Here is a 14,993-nt window from a genome sequence, read left to right as displayed (position 1 = left end):
TTCTAGTTTTGCATTTAAGTCATTCTGTGACCTTAGGCAACTCAGTTTCTCTGGGTTTCAGTGCCTTCATCCATAGACTTTGGGGCTTGGAATGGATAAGGTCCTTTACTATTAATTCTGCAATGCTCAGAAATCAAACAGAAAACTTAAAGAAGACTTGAGCATAGGAGCTAAAATGCTGTCCTTCTCTAAAATGGGAAACCGTCCTTCTCTAAAATGTTTATCTGGGCTTGCTTCATAAATTCAGGGGCACAGTTCTTTCTTTTACCCCACAATAAGCCTCTTAAACCAAACACTATTCTCAATATTCTTTTTTTTTTCTTCTGTCTTTTTGCCTTTTCTAGGGCTGCTCCCACGGCATATGGAGGTTCCCAGGCTAGGGGTCTAATCGGAGCTGTAGCTGCCAGCCTACACCAGAGCCACAGCAATGCGGGATCCGAGCCGCGTCTACAACCTACACCATAGCTCACAGCAACGCTGGATCCTTTAACCCACTGAGCAAGGCCAGGGATCGAACCTGCAACCTTATGGTTCCTAGTTGGATTCGTTAACCACTGCACCACGACAGGAACTCCTGTTCTCAATATTCTTATGTTGAAATAAATGAGGTTACCCGACAAGCCTTTAAGGGATCAACACATTGTTGAGAAGCAGCATGGTTTGTGGGAAGAGTCAGGAATTGGGAGAGAACTCTAGCATAGCTTTGCCATAACCCAACTTACCTTCCTCATTGTTAGACAGTCTTCATGAAAAGTGTTCTCCCAGTAGAAAGAATCAGAGAACAAAAAGAAAGAAGATAAAAACTCTTAGGAAATACATTTTGCCTGTAAAATGATTTGACGTCAAGAACAAAAAAAACAGAGTTTTCTTCAGTGAGTATACAGGATGTATTTTGAGTTCACCAGTCATTCATCTAAACAGAAGCATGTATTGAGTTGAACTCCAAAGGAAATTAAAGGGATAGAAGAGAAAGCTAAACTGGGCCTTTTATGGCCCAGCTTCCCCAATTTACTGTTAGAGAAATTGACTTGTCCATATTTATATAGAGAATCAGTTACAGGTCTATAACTAGGACATGGATTTGCCCTATTTATTCAACAGATATTTATTGGCATTTAGATGGAAAAGAGCCAATCCTACTCTTGTGAGGAGGCAGTCCAACAATCCTGTAAATAGATGTAGGGTTAGAGCTGTGACAAGTGGCCCCAAGTAAGGCACACAATACTATGAGAATATAATAGAATACGGCCTGCCCTAGGAGCCAAGGAACTCTTCTCTGAGGTATTTTTCACACAACTAGAACAAATAATTTAAAATCTGTATGGAAACACAAGAAACTCTGAACAGTCAAAACCCTATTGAGAAGGAAGAACAAAGCTGGAGATATCCTGTTCCCTGACTTCAGAATATACTATAGCTATAAGAATCAAATAGTATGTTTTGGCATAAAAACAGACCATAGATCAATTTAACAGTATAGAAAGTTCAGAAATAAACCCAAGCACTTATGTTTGATTAATATACAACAGAGGCAAGAATGTATAATGGCTGGAGTTCCCGTCGTGGCTCAGTGGTTAACGAACCTGACTAGCAGCCATGAGGTTGTGGGTTCGATCCCTGGCCTCGCTCAGTGGGTTAAGGATCTGGCATTGCTGTGAAGCTGTGGTGTAGGTCACAGATGAGGCTCAGATCCTGCGTTGCTGTGGCTGTAGCATAGGCCAGTGGCTACAGCTCCAATTCGACCCCTAGCCTAGCCTGGGAATCTCCATATGCCGCCAGTGAGGCCCTAAAAGGCAAAAAAAAAAAAAAAGAATGTATAATGGGCGAAAAATGGTCTCCTCAATAGATGGTGCTGGGAACTGGGCATCTCCATGTAAATGAATGAAGTTGGAACATTCTCTAACACCATGTACAAATATAAACTCAAAATGGATTGAAAAACTAAACATAAGAGCAGAAACAATAAAACTCCTAAAAAGATATAGTCAAGAAACTCTTTGACATAAATCATAGCAATATTTAAAACATTTGTCTCCTAAGCAAAGGAAACAAAAGCAAAAATAAACAAATGGTACCTAATTAAACTTAAAAGCTTTGGCACAGTAAAAGAAACCATAAACAAAATGAAAAAACAACCTACTAAATAAGAGAAAATATTTGCAAGTTATATGACCAGTAAGAGGTTCATGTTCAATACATGTAAATAGTTCACACAGTTCAACATCAAAACAAACAAACAAACAAATAAACAAACAAACAAAAACCCCCCAAATCAAACATCAGTTCCCATTTTGGCTCTGGAGGTTAAGAACCCGACACAGTCCTGTGAAGATGCAGGTTTGATCCCTGCCATTATTTGGTGGATTAAGGATCCCCATTGCCTCAAGCTGTGGTGTAGGCCATAGATATGGCTCAGGTGCAGCTCTGATTGGACCTGGGAACTTCCATATGCCACAGGTGCAGCCATAAAAAGAAAAAGGAAAAGAAAAACAAACAACCCAATTGAAAAACTGACAGAAAACCTGAACAGACACTTTTCCAAAGACACCAGAATAGCCAATACATATGAAAAGATGTTCGACATCATTAATCATCACAGAAATGGAAATCAAAACCACAATGAAATACCACTTCACACATGTCAGAACAGTTATCATCAAGAAAGACAACTAACAAATGCTGGCAAGGATGTGGAAAAAAGGTAACCCTTGCACACTGTAGGTGGGATAAATTGGTATAGCCACTAAGGAAAACGGTATGGAGTTTTCTTAAAAAACTAAAAGCAGAACTACCATATGATTCATATGATTCATTTTCACTCCTAGGTATATATTCAAAGAAAATAAGAATATTAATTTGATAAGATACATGTACCTCAATATTCATGGCAGCATTATTTACAACTGCCAAGATATGAAACAACCTAAGTGTCTAACAATAGATGAATGGATAAAGAAGATGTGGTTTATATATACAATGGAATACTACTCAGCCATAAAAAGAATGGAATTTTGTCATTTGCCACATGGATGGATTTGGTGGAAATAATACTTAGTGAAATAATTCATACAGAGAAAGACAAATACTGCATGTTATAATTTATATGTGGAATCTAAAAAAAACAAACTAGTGATTATTACAAAAAAGAAAGAGACATTGAGAAAACTAGTGGTTACTAGTGGCTAGAGGGGGAGTTCCCATCGTGGTGCAGTGGTTAACAAATCCGACTAGGAACCATGAGGTTGCAGGTTCAGTCCCTGCCCTTGCTCAGTGGGTTAATGATCCAGTGTTGCCGTGAGCTGTGGTATAGGTTGCAGACACGGCTTGGATTCTGCATTGCTGTGGCTCTGGCATAGGCTGGTGGCTACAGCTCCGATTAGACCCCTAGCCTGGGAACCTCCATGTGCCACGGGAGCGGCCCAAGAAATAGCAAAAACACACACACAAAAAAAAACCAAAAAAAAAACAAAAACTAGTGGCTAGAGGGAAGTGGGAGGGCATGATGGGAATAGGGGATTAAGAGATACAAACTACTAGTGTGAAATAAACTAAAAGGACACAGAACAGAGAATATGTCAATATTTTATGTGTAGTATGATCTTTAAAAATTATTAATCACTATGTTGTACACCTGGAACCTATACATTATAAACCTGCCACACCTCAATAAAAAATAAAATAAAATTTTATAAGTTAAAAAATTACTTTTTCTATTCTCCAGATTCAAAATCTTGAACCTACTACATCATTCCCTATGCAAAGTCTCCCACAGAAATGCTACTGATTTTTCAGAATTCTTCAAAAATGTTTATGTCCTCACCCATTCTATTTCCCATTCATGCCTTAAAGTAATTGAAGGAAAGCACTTCAATGAGTTATTTTTGTATCTCCTTTGAACCTTAGAAATATGTTTACTTGGGAAGAAGGTTGAGGCTGTCATCAACGCTCCTCAGGTCCTTCTATATGTTCATTGATATCGCTTTTTTTGGTATTAATTACAGTAAAGGCTTAGCGAGTAATACAGACAGACCCCAAGAATACAGTGGGTTAAATAAGATATTAGCTTATTTATCTATGACCATATTCGGGGATCTATGTTTCTTCTAATTACACCTGCACCAGCCAACTAAGGCATGGTCCTCATCTGAATGAAGCTGGCTAACTGTCATATTGATGTTATAGTTCATGGGAAGATGGAAAACTAAAGATCAGGAAAACAATTTTTTTTTTTTTCAAGTTAAAGATAACTTGAAGAGCACACATAACAGAAGTTGGCCTAAATTTGGTCATATGGTCACATCTATCTGCAACCAAGCAACCTGGGCAGTATATTGCCTAGTTTCTTGGCCATGTATGCAGGAAGAAGAGTAAAATGGATTCTGGGACAACTAATATTCTGTCACAATACCTTTCTTGTTATTCTGGTCACAAATATTTTAATTTTTCATTCATTCAGTCTGTTAGTCATTTATTTATTATTTGTTCTTCAGTAAATATACATTTGGGTTCCTACCCTGTGTTATTCTGTTTGCTTAAAAAGGTCTTTACAAAGTTTAATAAATGAGGGGTGTTTTAAGCCCCCTGAAGAATTTGGGGAAGATATTCTTAGAATGAGAGCTATTTAATTTTTTTAAGTGAGGTTACTTCTGTGGGTTTTCTCACTTTCCCAGCACAGTGAAGGAACCTACGCTAGTAGCTGAAAAGGTTGTTTGAAATGAAGCTTCCTGAAATATGCACTTTTGATGCATATTTTTTTCCTTCTGAAATATGAGTAGTCAGAAGAAAAAGGTAGGTCAAGTTCTTTAGCAGCAGTATCATGACTACTGTTTCCACTGCATGTCCTAGTGTCCCTTACCTAGTAAATTGATCTTTTATTTAAAATTTAATATATTTATTTAACTCTTATCTTCAAAATATTCCCATTTCAATAGGTAAATCAATATAAAGCTCCTGAGGTTTTTTACAATTCTTTTTTTTTTTGGTACTAAGTCTGTGAAAATCAGTTCATGTTTCACACTCATAGCACAGCTCAGTTCAGACTACCCAGAGGCCACATGCTTCACAGCCACATAAGCCCATGAGACTGTAACCGGCAGTACAGGCTGGAACCAAGGAGAGGCTGAGCACATGTTTACTAAATCCTACCAGATAAACGACTTTGACTTTCTTTTATTATATATTCAAAAGATGATCCTTCTGGAAGACTCATCCTCTCCCTCAAAAATCTCATTGTGATACAGGGAGAGACCTGGGATCTGGGATCCTCTGCTGCAGTGGATGCAATGCTTGCACCTGGACAAACATCTCCTCCAGCAACAAAATACAAAGAAACTGTAAGGGGCTGCAGACACAGGCAGCTGGGGCAAATTATGGGCAAGAAAATACAAAAAAACCCCTAAAAACCAAACTGCCATTTCTGAAGAGCCAAGAGCAAAAGAATGGTACTACATACTCATGCTCCCTGCACACACCTCCACCAAAGGGATGGGTATACCACCTAAACTAACCTTCTGGGCCAACCTCTGGACCCACCCTTACCCTCCCCCCATATAAGAAACCAGTTTACCAATCCCAGCCCCAGCTCCAGCCACAAGCGAACAAGGAAACCTGATTGTGTTTGCTCCTGGCAGCTGCAGCAGGGGCCCCAAAAAAGCCTTGCATGAATTTTCTTATCTGGTGTGTATCAATTTCCATTGATTAAGAAGGCCAAGAGCCCCAGGCAGTAACAAATGGATGCTCAGCCAGAAGTGACACATGAACTGAATCACTAATGTAGGTCTCCTGTGGCACCACCAAGGGGCCCCTCAGCAGTTTCCTGATGAGGACTCACCTGCCCCAGCCTGGCTCAGGCTCATACAGTAAAGCAGTCAGGCGCCAAAGAACCAGGTTCAAACATTCACATCATAGCCATCAACCCCATTTACCCTCCCCCACCGAGGTGGCGTGCCTGGGCTACCAGTGCTAACTCCCTAGAATTGCTAACACTATCCACAAGAGCAGTCACACACGGTCCGTGTTCAGACTCACCTCTAGTGTTTCTGTATAGAAGGAAGGGTTCAGGAAGCAGGAAATCCAGATCTTTCGTGACGGGCTGCATCCTGTTTATAATGGTGAAGCCGGGCTTGGGAGAAGCAGACATTATGTAAACAAATAAGGTCCTTCCACATCAGTCTTTACCCACTTGACAAAGGTGTACAGGACCACCTGGCTGGTCACATCCACGACGTGGCTGATGCAGGGGTCATGGTGCCTCAGGGCCACCGGGCTGAAGTCTCACCCCTCTCAGTCGCCGCCGCCATCTTCCCCATGGCCCCGGGGGGCCTAAATTGCTGCTTTAATTGCCTCCAGAATCTGTCAGCTCTTTCTAAGTACCTGCGAGTAGGTCAGTAGCAACACATGATTTAATATCAACAACTTGTCAAGATAACTACCCAGATATTTTCAACGTCAAACATACAGTCTTATTCTATCCATTCTTGCTGAGAACCTCTTCACGTACAAAGGGTGCAAATCTCACATTCTGGTCTCTAATTCTTCATTCGTAAGATAGAAGCTTTGGTTGTCTCTAGTAAATTTGCTAACCTCTTAAAATCTACATTTTTGCAATGAGGAACCACTGATAATTCATTTTGTGATGTTAGTAATCTACTTTGAGCACACATTTCTTTCTCTTTTATTTCCATTTCCCCTCTTGTTCCTTTCTTTGTCAAGGCTTAGTGAAGTTCATGGCACACTTTATCAGCGCTGAGCAACCAGCCATTATTGTCCAAACCAATACAACATGAGCATTGTATGTAAAGCCCACATTTTAAAATGTAAGCCATATTAATAATACCACTTATTAGGTGCTTCATCTATACTGAGATTTGATATGAGGTGGCACAGAGTAGGCCTATGCCACCATGCCATCATCTTGAGAGTTTTACCTTCATTTTACAATTAAGGATATTGAGACACTGACAGGTCATTCAACATATCAGTGTCACAAGCTAGAAGTGTGCCTTTTGAGTCCCTGCTTATGAGATATGATGCTAAAGGAGTAATTTTGTTGTTTGTGGTGTTTTTCTCAGTAGCACTTCATGTTCAGTGTCCACTAGGCTCCTAAATAGTTGACATTTTCTGTCTAATTGAAAGTTTTTAGAGATACTGATGCCCGAAATTATGACCTCTAGTGGAGATCAGTACAATACTCTGAATCCAAAGGACCTAGCAACATTGTTCTTTTCTAAAACAACGATAAGTTTAATAAAGGCATACCAGGAAGAAAAGTGAAGAATCCTTTCCTTCCATCCATCCTCGCTTCGTTCAACAAATATTTAAGGATGCTATTACCTATCAGGCACTGTGCTTGGCCCTGGGCCATCACAGTGAACAAGGTACAGTCCTTGCCACCAAAGGCTTCCAGTCCAGTGGGGAAGAGGCAAAGGAAACAGATGATACAGAACAGAGTGGAAAGTGCTGGGATGGAATTAAATTTGTGTTGCTCTGGGAACATACCCGAGGAGATCTCCAATATAGATTATGAGGAGGGAGAAAAGTCCCTAGTCTTGTCCTGATAGTTTCAGAGGTCCTACTCTCTGACTTATTTTTGGAAGAAAGGCTATTTTAGATCAGGTAGCTGATGTTCTGAGTGTTTCTGGGTTCACTATTACAAATCATACATGGTCTGGGAATCTCTTGGCATTAGAGGTAAAGAGCCTAATGTCAACTAAAAAAATATATGCACAACTTAAAAGTTGAGAGTTAAGTTTTATTTGGGGCAAAATGAGTACTTCAGCCCAGGAGGCAGCATCTCAGTTAACCCTGACAAAACCGCTCTGAGAAGGCAAGGGAGGCAGCTAGGATATACAGGAGTTTTGCCTCAAAGCACAGGTGGTAGGAACAAAAGATTACTGTTAATAACATAAAACTAGATAACTCGATTTAAGGAATTTAGTGCTTTTCTGTGTATGGGAAGATGCAAGGTCTGGGCTCACTGAAATCATTCCTTTGATATTCACCTCAGCTACCTGTGGCCAGTATTCTGTTTTCACATCCTGAGCTTCCTTAGGGTGCACAGTAGGGAGAGGCTGCAAGTCTGATGGCTGCTAGATGGCAGGTATTCTTTGTTTCCTTCCTGAGTTCCCCCACTGACTTTAGGTGGCTGCAATCACTGATAACTGTGACATCCTTTGTCTACTGATATGGCAGGCAATATTTTCTTACTGCTAAGTGCCAGGCTATTCAAAAGCCTTTTGTAGAATATAACTTAATATTACATTCTGATACAATATTAGAATATTGTATTCTAATGTAATAAGTGATAACTGTTCATAAAGAAATTCACTCAACCAAGGATGCTTATCTAAGGTCAGTAAAATATTTCCCAAAATATTTGTCATGCCTAAATCTGGGGTGTGTGAAATTTACATCTGCTCAGTCTTAGGCCACTTTCTTTTCTCATACTGCTCATTCTACATGATCAATTTATGGTTTCAATTATCACCCACAAGGCAATGACCATTCAATAACATCTCCAGCCTGATATCTTCTCATGTGTTTCAGATCCATACATGTAGCTAATTGCCTACTGGACATTTCCACTGGGATATTCTACAACCTCTCAAATCTAATATGTAAAAAAGTTTATGCATAATTATTCCACCAAATCTGTATTGACTCATGTGCTTCCTAATTTTATTGAAAGGCTCCAGTATAAATCCATTTGTTAAGGTGGATATCTGGAGTTCATTCTTTTTTTAAAAATTTTTGTATAATTTTTTTATTAAGCCAACTGAATTTTTTTTGTTTTATTGAAGCATAGTTAATGTTCAAGGTTGTGATAACTGCTACTGTACAACAAAGTGACCCAGCCATACATATACATATTCATTCTCTCTCAGATTCTTTTCCCACATAGATTATCACAGAATAGTGGGTAGAGTTCTCTGTGCTATACAGCAGGTCCCCATTGCCCAATCATTCCATATAACTCAGTGTGAATATGCCAGTCCCAAACCCCCAGTTCATCCCTCCCCCCGACCTGTCCCTTTTAGAATACAGTCTTGATTCCTCCTTTCCTCCTTATCCTTATCCTCTCTAACCCATAGCCAGCCTAATCAATCCTAGTCTTGCAGATTCTAAGTCCCAAGGAACTTTTGACTCGATCCAGTTCTTTCATGACTAATTGTCACTATCTGGTTGAGTGTCACTATATCCTATTTAGATATTGCAGTAGTTACCTAAAAATTGTTCTGCCTCACATAAAATGGGAAAAAGAAAGTCTATTCAGCAAGCATTGCTGGGAAACCTGGACAGCTGCATGCAAAGCAATGAAACTAGAACACACCCTCACACCATGCACAAAAATAAACTCAAAATGGCTGAAAGACTTTTATATAAGACAGGACACCATCAAACTCCTAGAAGAAAACATAGGCAAAACACTCTCTGACATCAACATCATGAATATTTTCTCAAGTCAGTCTCCCAAAGCAATCGAAATTAGAGCAAAAATAAACCCATGGGACCTCATCAAACTGAAAAGCTTTTGCACAGCAAAGAAGAAAACCAAAAAGAAAACAAAAAGACAACTTACAGAATGGGAGAAAATAGTTTCAAATGATGCAACTGACAAGGGCTTAATCTCTAGAATATATAAACAACTTATACAACCCAGCAGCAAAAAAGCCAATCAATCAATGGAAAAATGGGCAAAAGACCTGAATAGACATTTCTCCAAAGAAGATATACAGATGGCCAGCAAACACATGAAAAAAATGCTGAACATCGCTGGTTCTAAGAGAAATGCAAATCAAAACTACCATGAGATATCACCTCACACCAGTCAGAATGGCCATCATTAATAAGTCCACAAATAACAAGTGCTGGAGGGGGTGTGGAGAAAAGGGAACCCTCCTGCACTGTTGGTGGGAATGGAAACTGGTACAGCCACTATGGAGAACAGTTTGGAGATACCTTAGAAATCTATCCATACAACTTCCATATGACCCCACAATCCCACTCTTGGGCATCTATCCAGACAAAACTCTACTTAAAAGAGACACATGCACCCGCATGTTCATTCCAGCACTATTCACAATAGCCAAGACATGTAAACAACCCATGGATTCGGAAGAGGTGGTATACATACACAATGGAATACTACTCAGCCATAAAAAAGAATGACATAATGCCATTTGCAGCAACATGGATGGAGCTAGAGACTCTCATCCTGAGTGAAATGAGCCAGAAAGACAAAGACAAATACCATATGATATCACTTATAACTCGAATCTAATATCCAGCACAAATGAACATCTCCTTAGAAAAGAAAATCATGGACTTGGAGAAAAGACTTGTGGCTGCCTGATGGGAGGGGGAGGGAGTGGGAGGGATCGGGAGCTTGGGCTTATCAGACACAACTTAGAATAGATTTACAAGGAGATCCTTCTGAATAGCATTGAGAACTTTGTCTAGATACTCATGTTGCAACAGAAGAAAGGCTGGGGGAAAAAATGTAATTGTAATGTATACATGTAAGGATAACCTGACCCCCTTGCTGTACAGTGGGAAAATAAAAAAAAAAAATTGTTCTGCCTCAAATTTTGCAATATTTTGAGACACAAATCTGGTCCTGTCACCATTTTCTCTAAATATTTAACAGCTTCCCATTACCTTTTGTATACACACCTATCGCCTTCATGTGGCTTATAAATAGGCTGACCATATGTCCCACTATTCCATATGTGGAATAGTCTTAGTTTTTGCTTGCTATTTTATCAGAATTATTAACAGTCCTTTCTTTCACTCACAAATGTGTTCTAGTTGGTTGATAGATTGTAAAGTCATGCTATTTATAGGACTTTTCATTATTTGAGTTTTGCATACTTCTCTAGCGTTATCCATATTCTCTAACTTTGAACATTGCCCAAGAGCACTAGTATTCCTGCCCTCAATGTTCTTAGCACATTGAAGTTCAATTTTGTATGTATTTGTCTGAGTCCACCACTATACCATAAGCTCTATGGTGAGGACCATGTCTGTCTCATTCATGTTTTACCCAGGAAGTATATTGAACCTAGTTAAAAAATAGATGCACAATTAATATTTGTCGACTAAATGAATCAATTTGGGCATAGGAGAATGCTTAGGAGACTATGAACACTAGCTCTCGGGTATTGAGTGGGAATGTTCAAGGGGCTTAAAGGCAAAACAAAAGGCCATTTGTGTTACTTGTAGTATGGACCTCACAGTGCCCTTCATGAATATCTTTCTTCCTGACTGCCAAAAAAAAATTTTAAGTGTGATTTCACCTGTATTAGCAGAAGACTGGTGGTTGAGGCATGAACTCACAGGATGTAAACTTGCCTTGTTCCTTTCCCACACCTAGGTCCCTTATTCTGCTGGGGAAAACCCCAAATGAACATAAAGCAAGTTACATGTTCAGCTGTGAAGTGGCAGGTGGCTTGGTATTCTTGAACATACACTTCTCAGGTCCTATCTATATAGGGAACCAGGCTAGGCTTCTGAAAGTGTTTCTAAATTTTCTTTTTCTTTCGTTCTTTCTTTCTTTCTTCCTTTTTTCTTTTTTTTTTTTTTTGGTCTTTTGTCCTTTTTAGGGCCACACCCGCGGCAGATGGAGGTTCCCAGGCTAGGGGTCTAATCAGAGCTGTAGCCACCAGCCTATGCCAGAGCCACAGCAATGCCAGATCTGAGCCCCTTCTGCGACCTACACCACAGCTTACGGCAACGCCGGATCCTTAACCCACTGAGCAAGGCCAGGGATCGAACCCGCAACCTCATGGTTTCTAGTCGGATTCGTTTCTGCTGCACCATGACGGGAAATCCAGGTTTCTAAATTTTCCATGAGGCTATTAAAACCCACAGTTTTGCTTCCTGGTTATTATGAACACATTTTTCTTTGCCTTGATTAGTCATGAGTATAGCAGGAGTCCAGAAACCATGATCAGTGGGCCAAAATCTGGCCTCCTGCCTCTTTTGTAAATAAAGTTTTATTAGAACACAGTCATGCCTAGTGTCTCTAGTGTCTTACAGTCTGTCTATGAATACTTTCTTGCTATGGCGGCAGAGTTGAATGGCAGCAATGAAGACCCTGTAGCCCACAAAACCTAAAATACTTATGATTTAGCCCTTTACAATAAAATTTCTTGACCCCTGGTCTTATGTCCCAATCTAGGAGATCTTGGGGAGAATCCTGGAGCTTGCTCCTACCCCAGGTGTTGTCTATGAATCAGAGGCAATTGCCTCGAAAACTTTACTATAAAAATAGAAATCTTGGACCCAACCCCAGACCTATTGAATCAGAAACTGTATTTGAACAAGATTTCCAGGTGATTCATATGTACATCCAGATTGGAGAGCACTGGTCTGGGTGCCTCTGGAGATGAGGATAACCCCCAAAGAACTCACTCTTGAGAAAGTGTTGCTTCTAAGTTATACAGAAAGTTTAGATGGCAACCTAAGGTTTATGGGTTTCAGGACTATCATTATGCTAACAGGCCATGCTTCATATCCTCAAAGAACAAAACTTTAACAATGGAATATCAAAAGTATGGAAACTGACAAGGTGAATATTTGGGGGCCAGAGAAACCCCAAATACTCCTCAAATCACACTGTTAGGTAGCCATGTACTTTGGCTATAAACCCTGAGCCTTTTTTGAATCCAAGAGCAGCTCTGGGTGATTAGTGGTGCTGGTCAGAAGCAGTTGCTCTTTTATTACATGCCTCAGTGCTCCATTTTATTGCAATGACAAAATACCCACTCTCTCTACATCCATCCCACTGTTTCTGATTTCTTTTCCCCTGTAGCTGTAGTTGGTACTAAGAGCTTTTAGGGAGAGAAATAGGGTGAATTTTTTTTTTAAAGTTATTTGCTCTCCATAATGTGTTTCAGTGGCTCTAAAATTTAAAAAAAAAAAAGCTGTTTTATTTAAAAAAAAAAAGGCTATTTGGGAAATAGCCAAATAAGGCTATTTTTCTATTGCTTTTGAGACATCACACTGGGGACAATTCTTGGAACCCTGCAAGAATCATATTGAGCCATGAGACAGCATGATAGTGCCTGTTCCAACACAAGTTGATTGCCATCAAACAATGCTTCTATGTGAATACCAGTGAGAGCTGTGGAATATTCTGTAAGTTAGTGGCAAGGCAATGAATCAGTGAATGTCTCCAATAGCACACGGTGTTTTCCTTAGAGCAGGAGATATATTTTCCCTCCCCACACAATCCAAAATAAACTCAGGAGTCACGGACACAGAGTGCTCTCTTGTTATGGCAAATGAGTGGTTCTAGTGTGTCAACCTGGAAAATTTAATAAATCTCCCTGTCAGCTTCATCACTGTAACATTTTGTCACAGTGTGGAACACATAAAAAGTTGTGGGGTTTTTTTGCCTGTTTTTGTTGCTGTTGCTTTGCCCAAGATTTTTATTTCACTAACCTTGGGCTCAGAATCCTTTTGTCAAAAAGGTAAGAACACTCTAAATTTATTAGCTTATTAATTTGGATAAAGAACACTTTGTATATTTTGAAACCCAAGAAGAATTGTCCTAATCACTCTCAATTCAGCACTGTAGCAGGAAACAGGGTTGGTTTAGAAACCATGGTTTCGACATCATCTTTTACTGCCTTTACTATACCCATTTCTACAGCTAGTAATTAATACATTTGATCAATTTTTATATAGTTTTCTTTATCTCATTTTACAGTTTTCCTGATGTGGATTCAAATGAGTCCATTAAAATAAAAATTATGTCTAAAGGGAAAAAAAGAGAAGCAGAAGAGATTTGGATACTATAAAATGGAAACTCAGGCCCTTGAAACAGGAAGCTAGTTATACAGATTCATTGAAGCAGGCTCTCACCTGGGCAGGGTTGGAGATGTAGGTCCAAGGGGGTTTACACACCTGAATGTCAGCTGTGCTAGCAGTGCCCTTGAATGACTCAGTGCCCTGGAGCTCAGAGAGCACGTATACAGATTTAAGATTCTAGAAGATGGCAAGGTTTTTCCCATCAAATGCTTTTCTGTTATCAATGCAGTCTCCTTATCTAGGGAATGAGGACTACCTACAAATGTTCACCACCTCTTCTTGAGGCAGGCTGTTCTGATCCAAATACACTCTGTAAATAAGTGGAATTCGTGTCTTTCCTTGACTATTAACTAATTTAAAAGTTTCTAACATTCTAGTTCAGCAAGTGGTACCTGCTCTGGGCCAGGTCCTGTGCTGGCACACGTTTTTTTCAGTTACTCTTTACAATTACCAATTGTAAGGTGACTCCTTAACAATTACCTTGACTTTCAGAGGGTAAAGCCACTACACCACACTGTGTTGGGTTATGAGTGGGTTAAAAAGACTTCCTTCATTAATTAATTGTTAATAAGTAACAAGACAAGTAATATTACAATATGCTACACACTGTCTTCAGTTCAGGTCTTCACTTTCAACCAGTTTACTCATCTCACACAAAATTTTAACACAATTGGATATTTGCTTGCAGCTTACAGTAAACTAAAAAAAGAAACTTGTTTATCCTTAGGCATTGGATAGACAAACGAAGAGATTAGATTACCCCCAAAAAATTATTAATAATTTTGCTGAAGGCTGATTTTATCCACTGGGATTGGGAGACAGTATAGAAAATGTGCTTGGAAGATTTCAAAACAAAACGTTCGATTTGGCTTTCCCATGAAGAGCATGATTGAGTTTGTCTGTTTTCCAAATGACCATACTTTTCATTGAAACTAACTGCATTCTTTATACTTTTGCTCCACCCGTCTCATCTCTCATTGGTTGATATGCCCGGCACTTCTGTGTTGACAATAGCTCCAGTCAATCTGTAACTACAGAGTTTCTGCAAACCCAAAGAGAGTGACTTTTACCCTTACACTCCTATGGTTTCCCAGGGACATGGACTTGAGGTGGAAAACATCAGGCTAGAGTTTCACCATCTTTTGGCAACATGGTACTTCCTGGAGGCCTGCCCAAGTTGC

The sequence above is a fragment of the Phacochoerus africanus genome, chromosome 3, assembly GCF_016906955.1.
Source record: "Phacochoerus africanus isolate WHEZ1 chromosome 3, ROS_Pafr_v1, whole genome shotgun sequence".
NCBI lineage: Eukaryota > Metazoa > Chordata > Mammalia > Artiodactyla > Suidae > Phacochoerus > Phacochoerus africanus.
Note: the sequence above shows the minus strand (reverse complement) of the source record.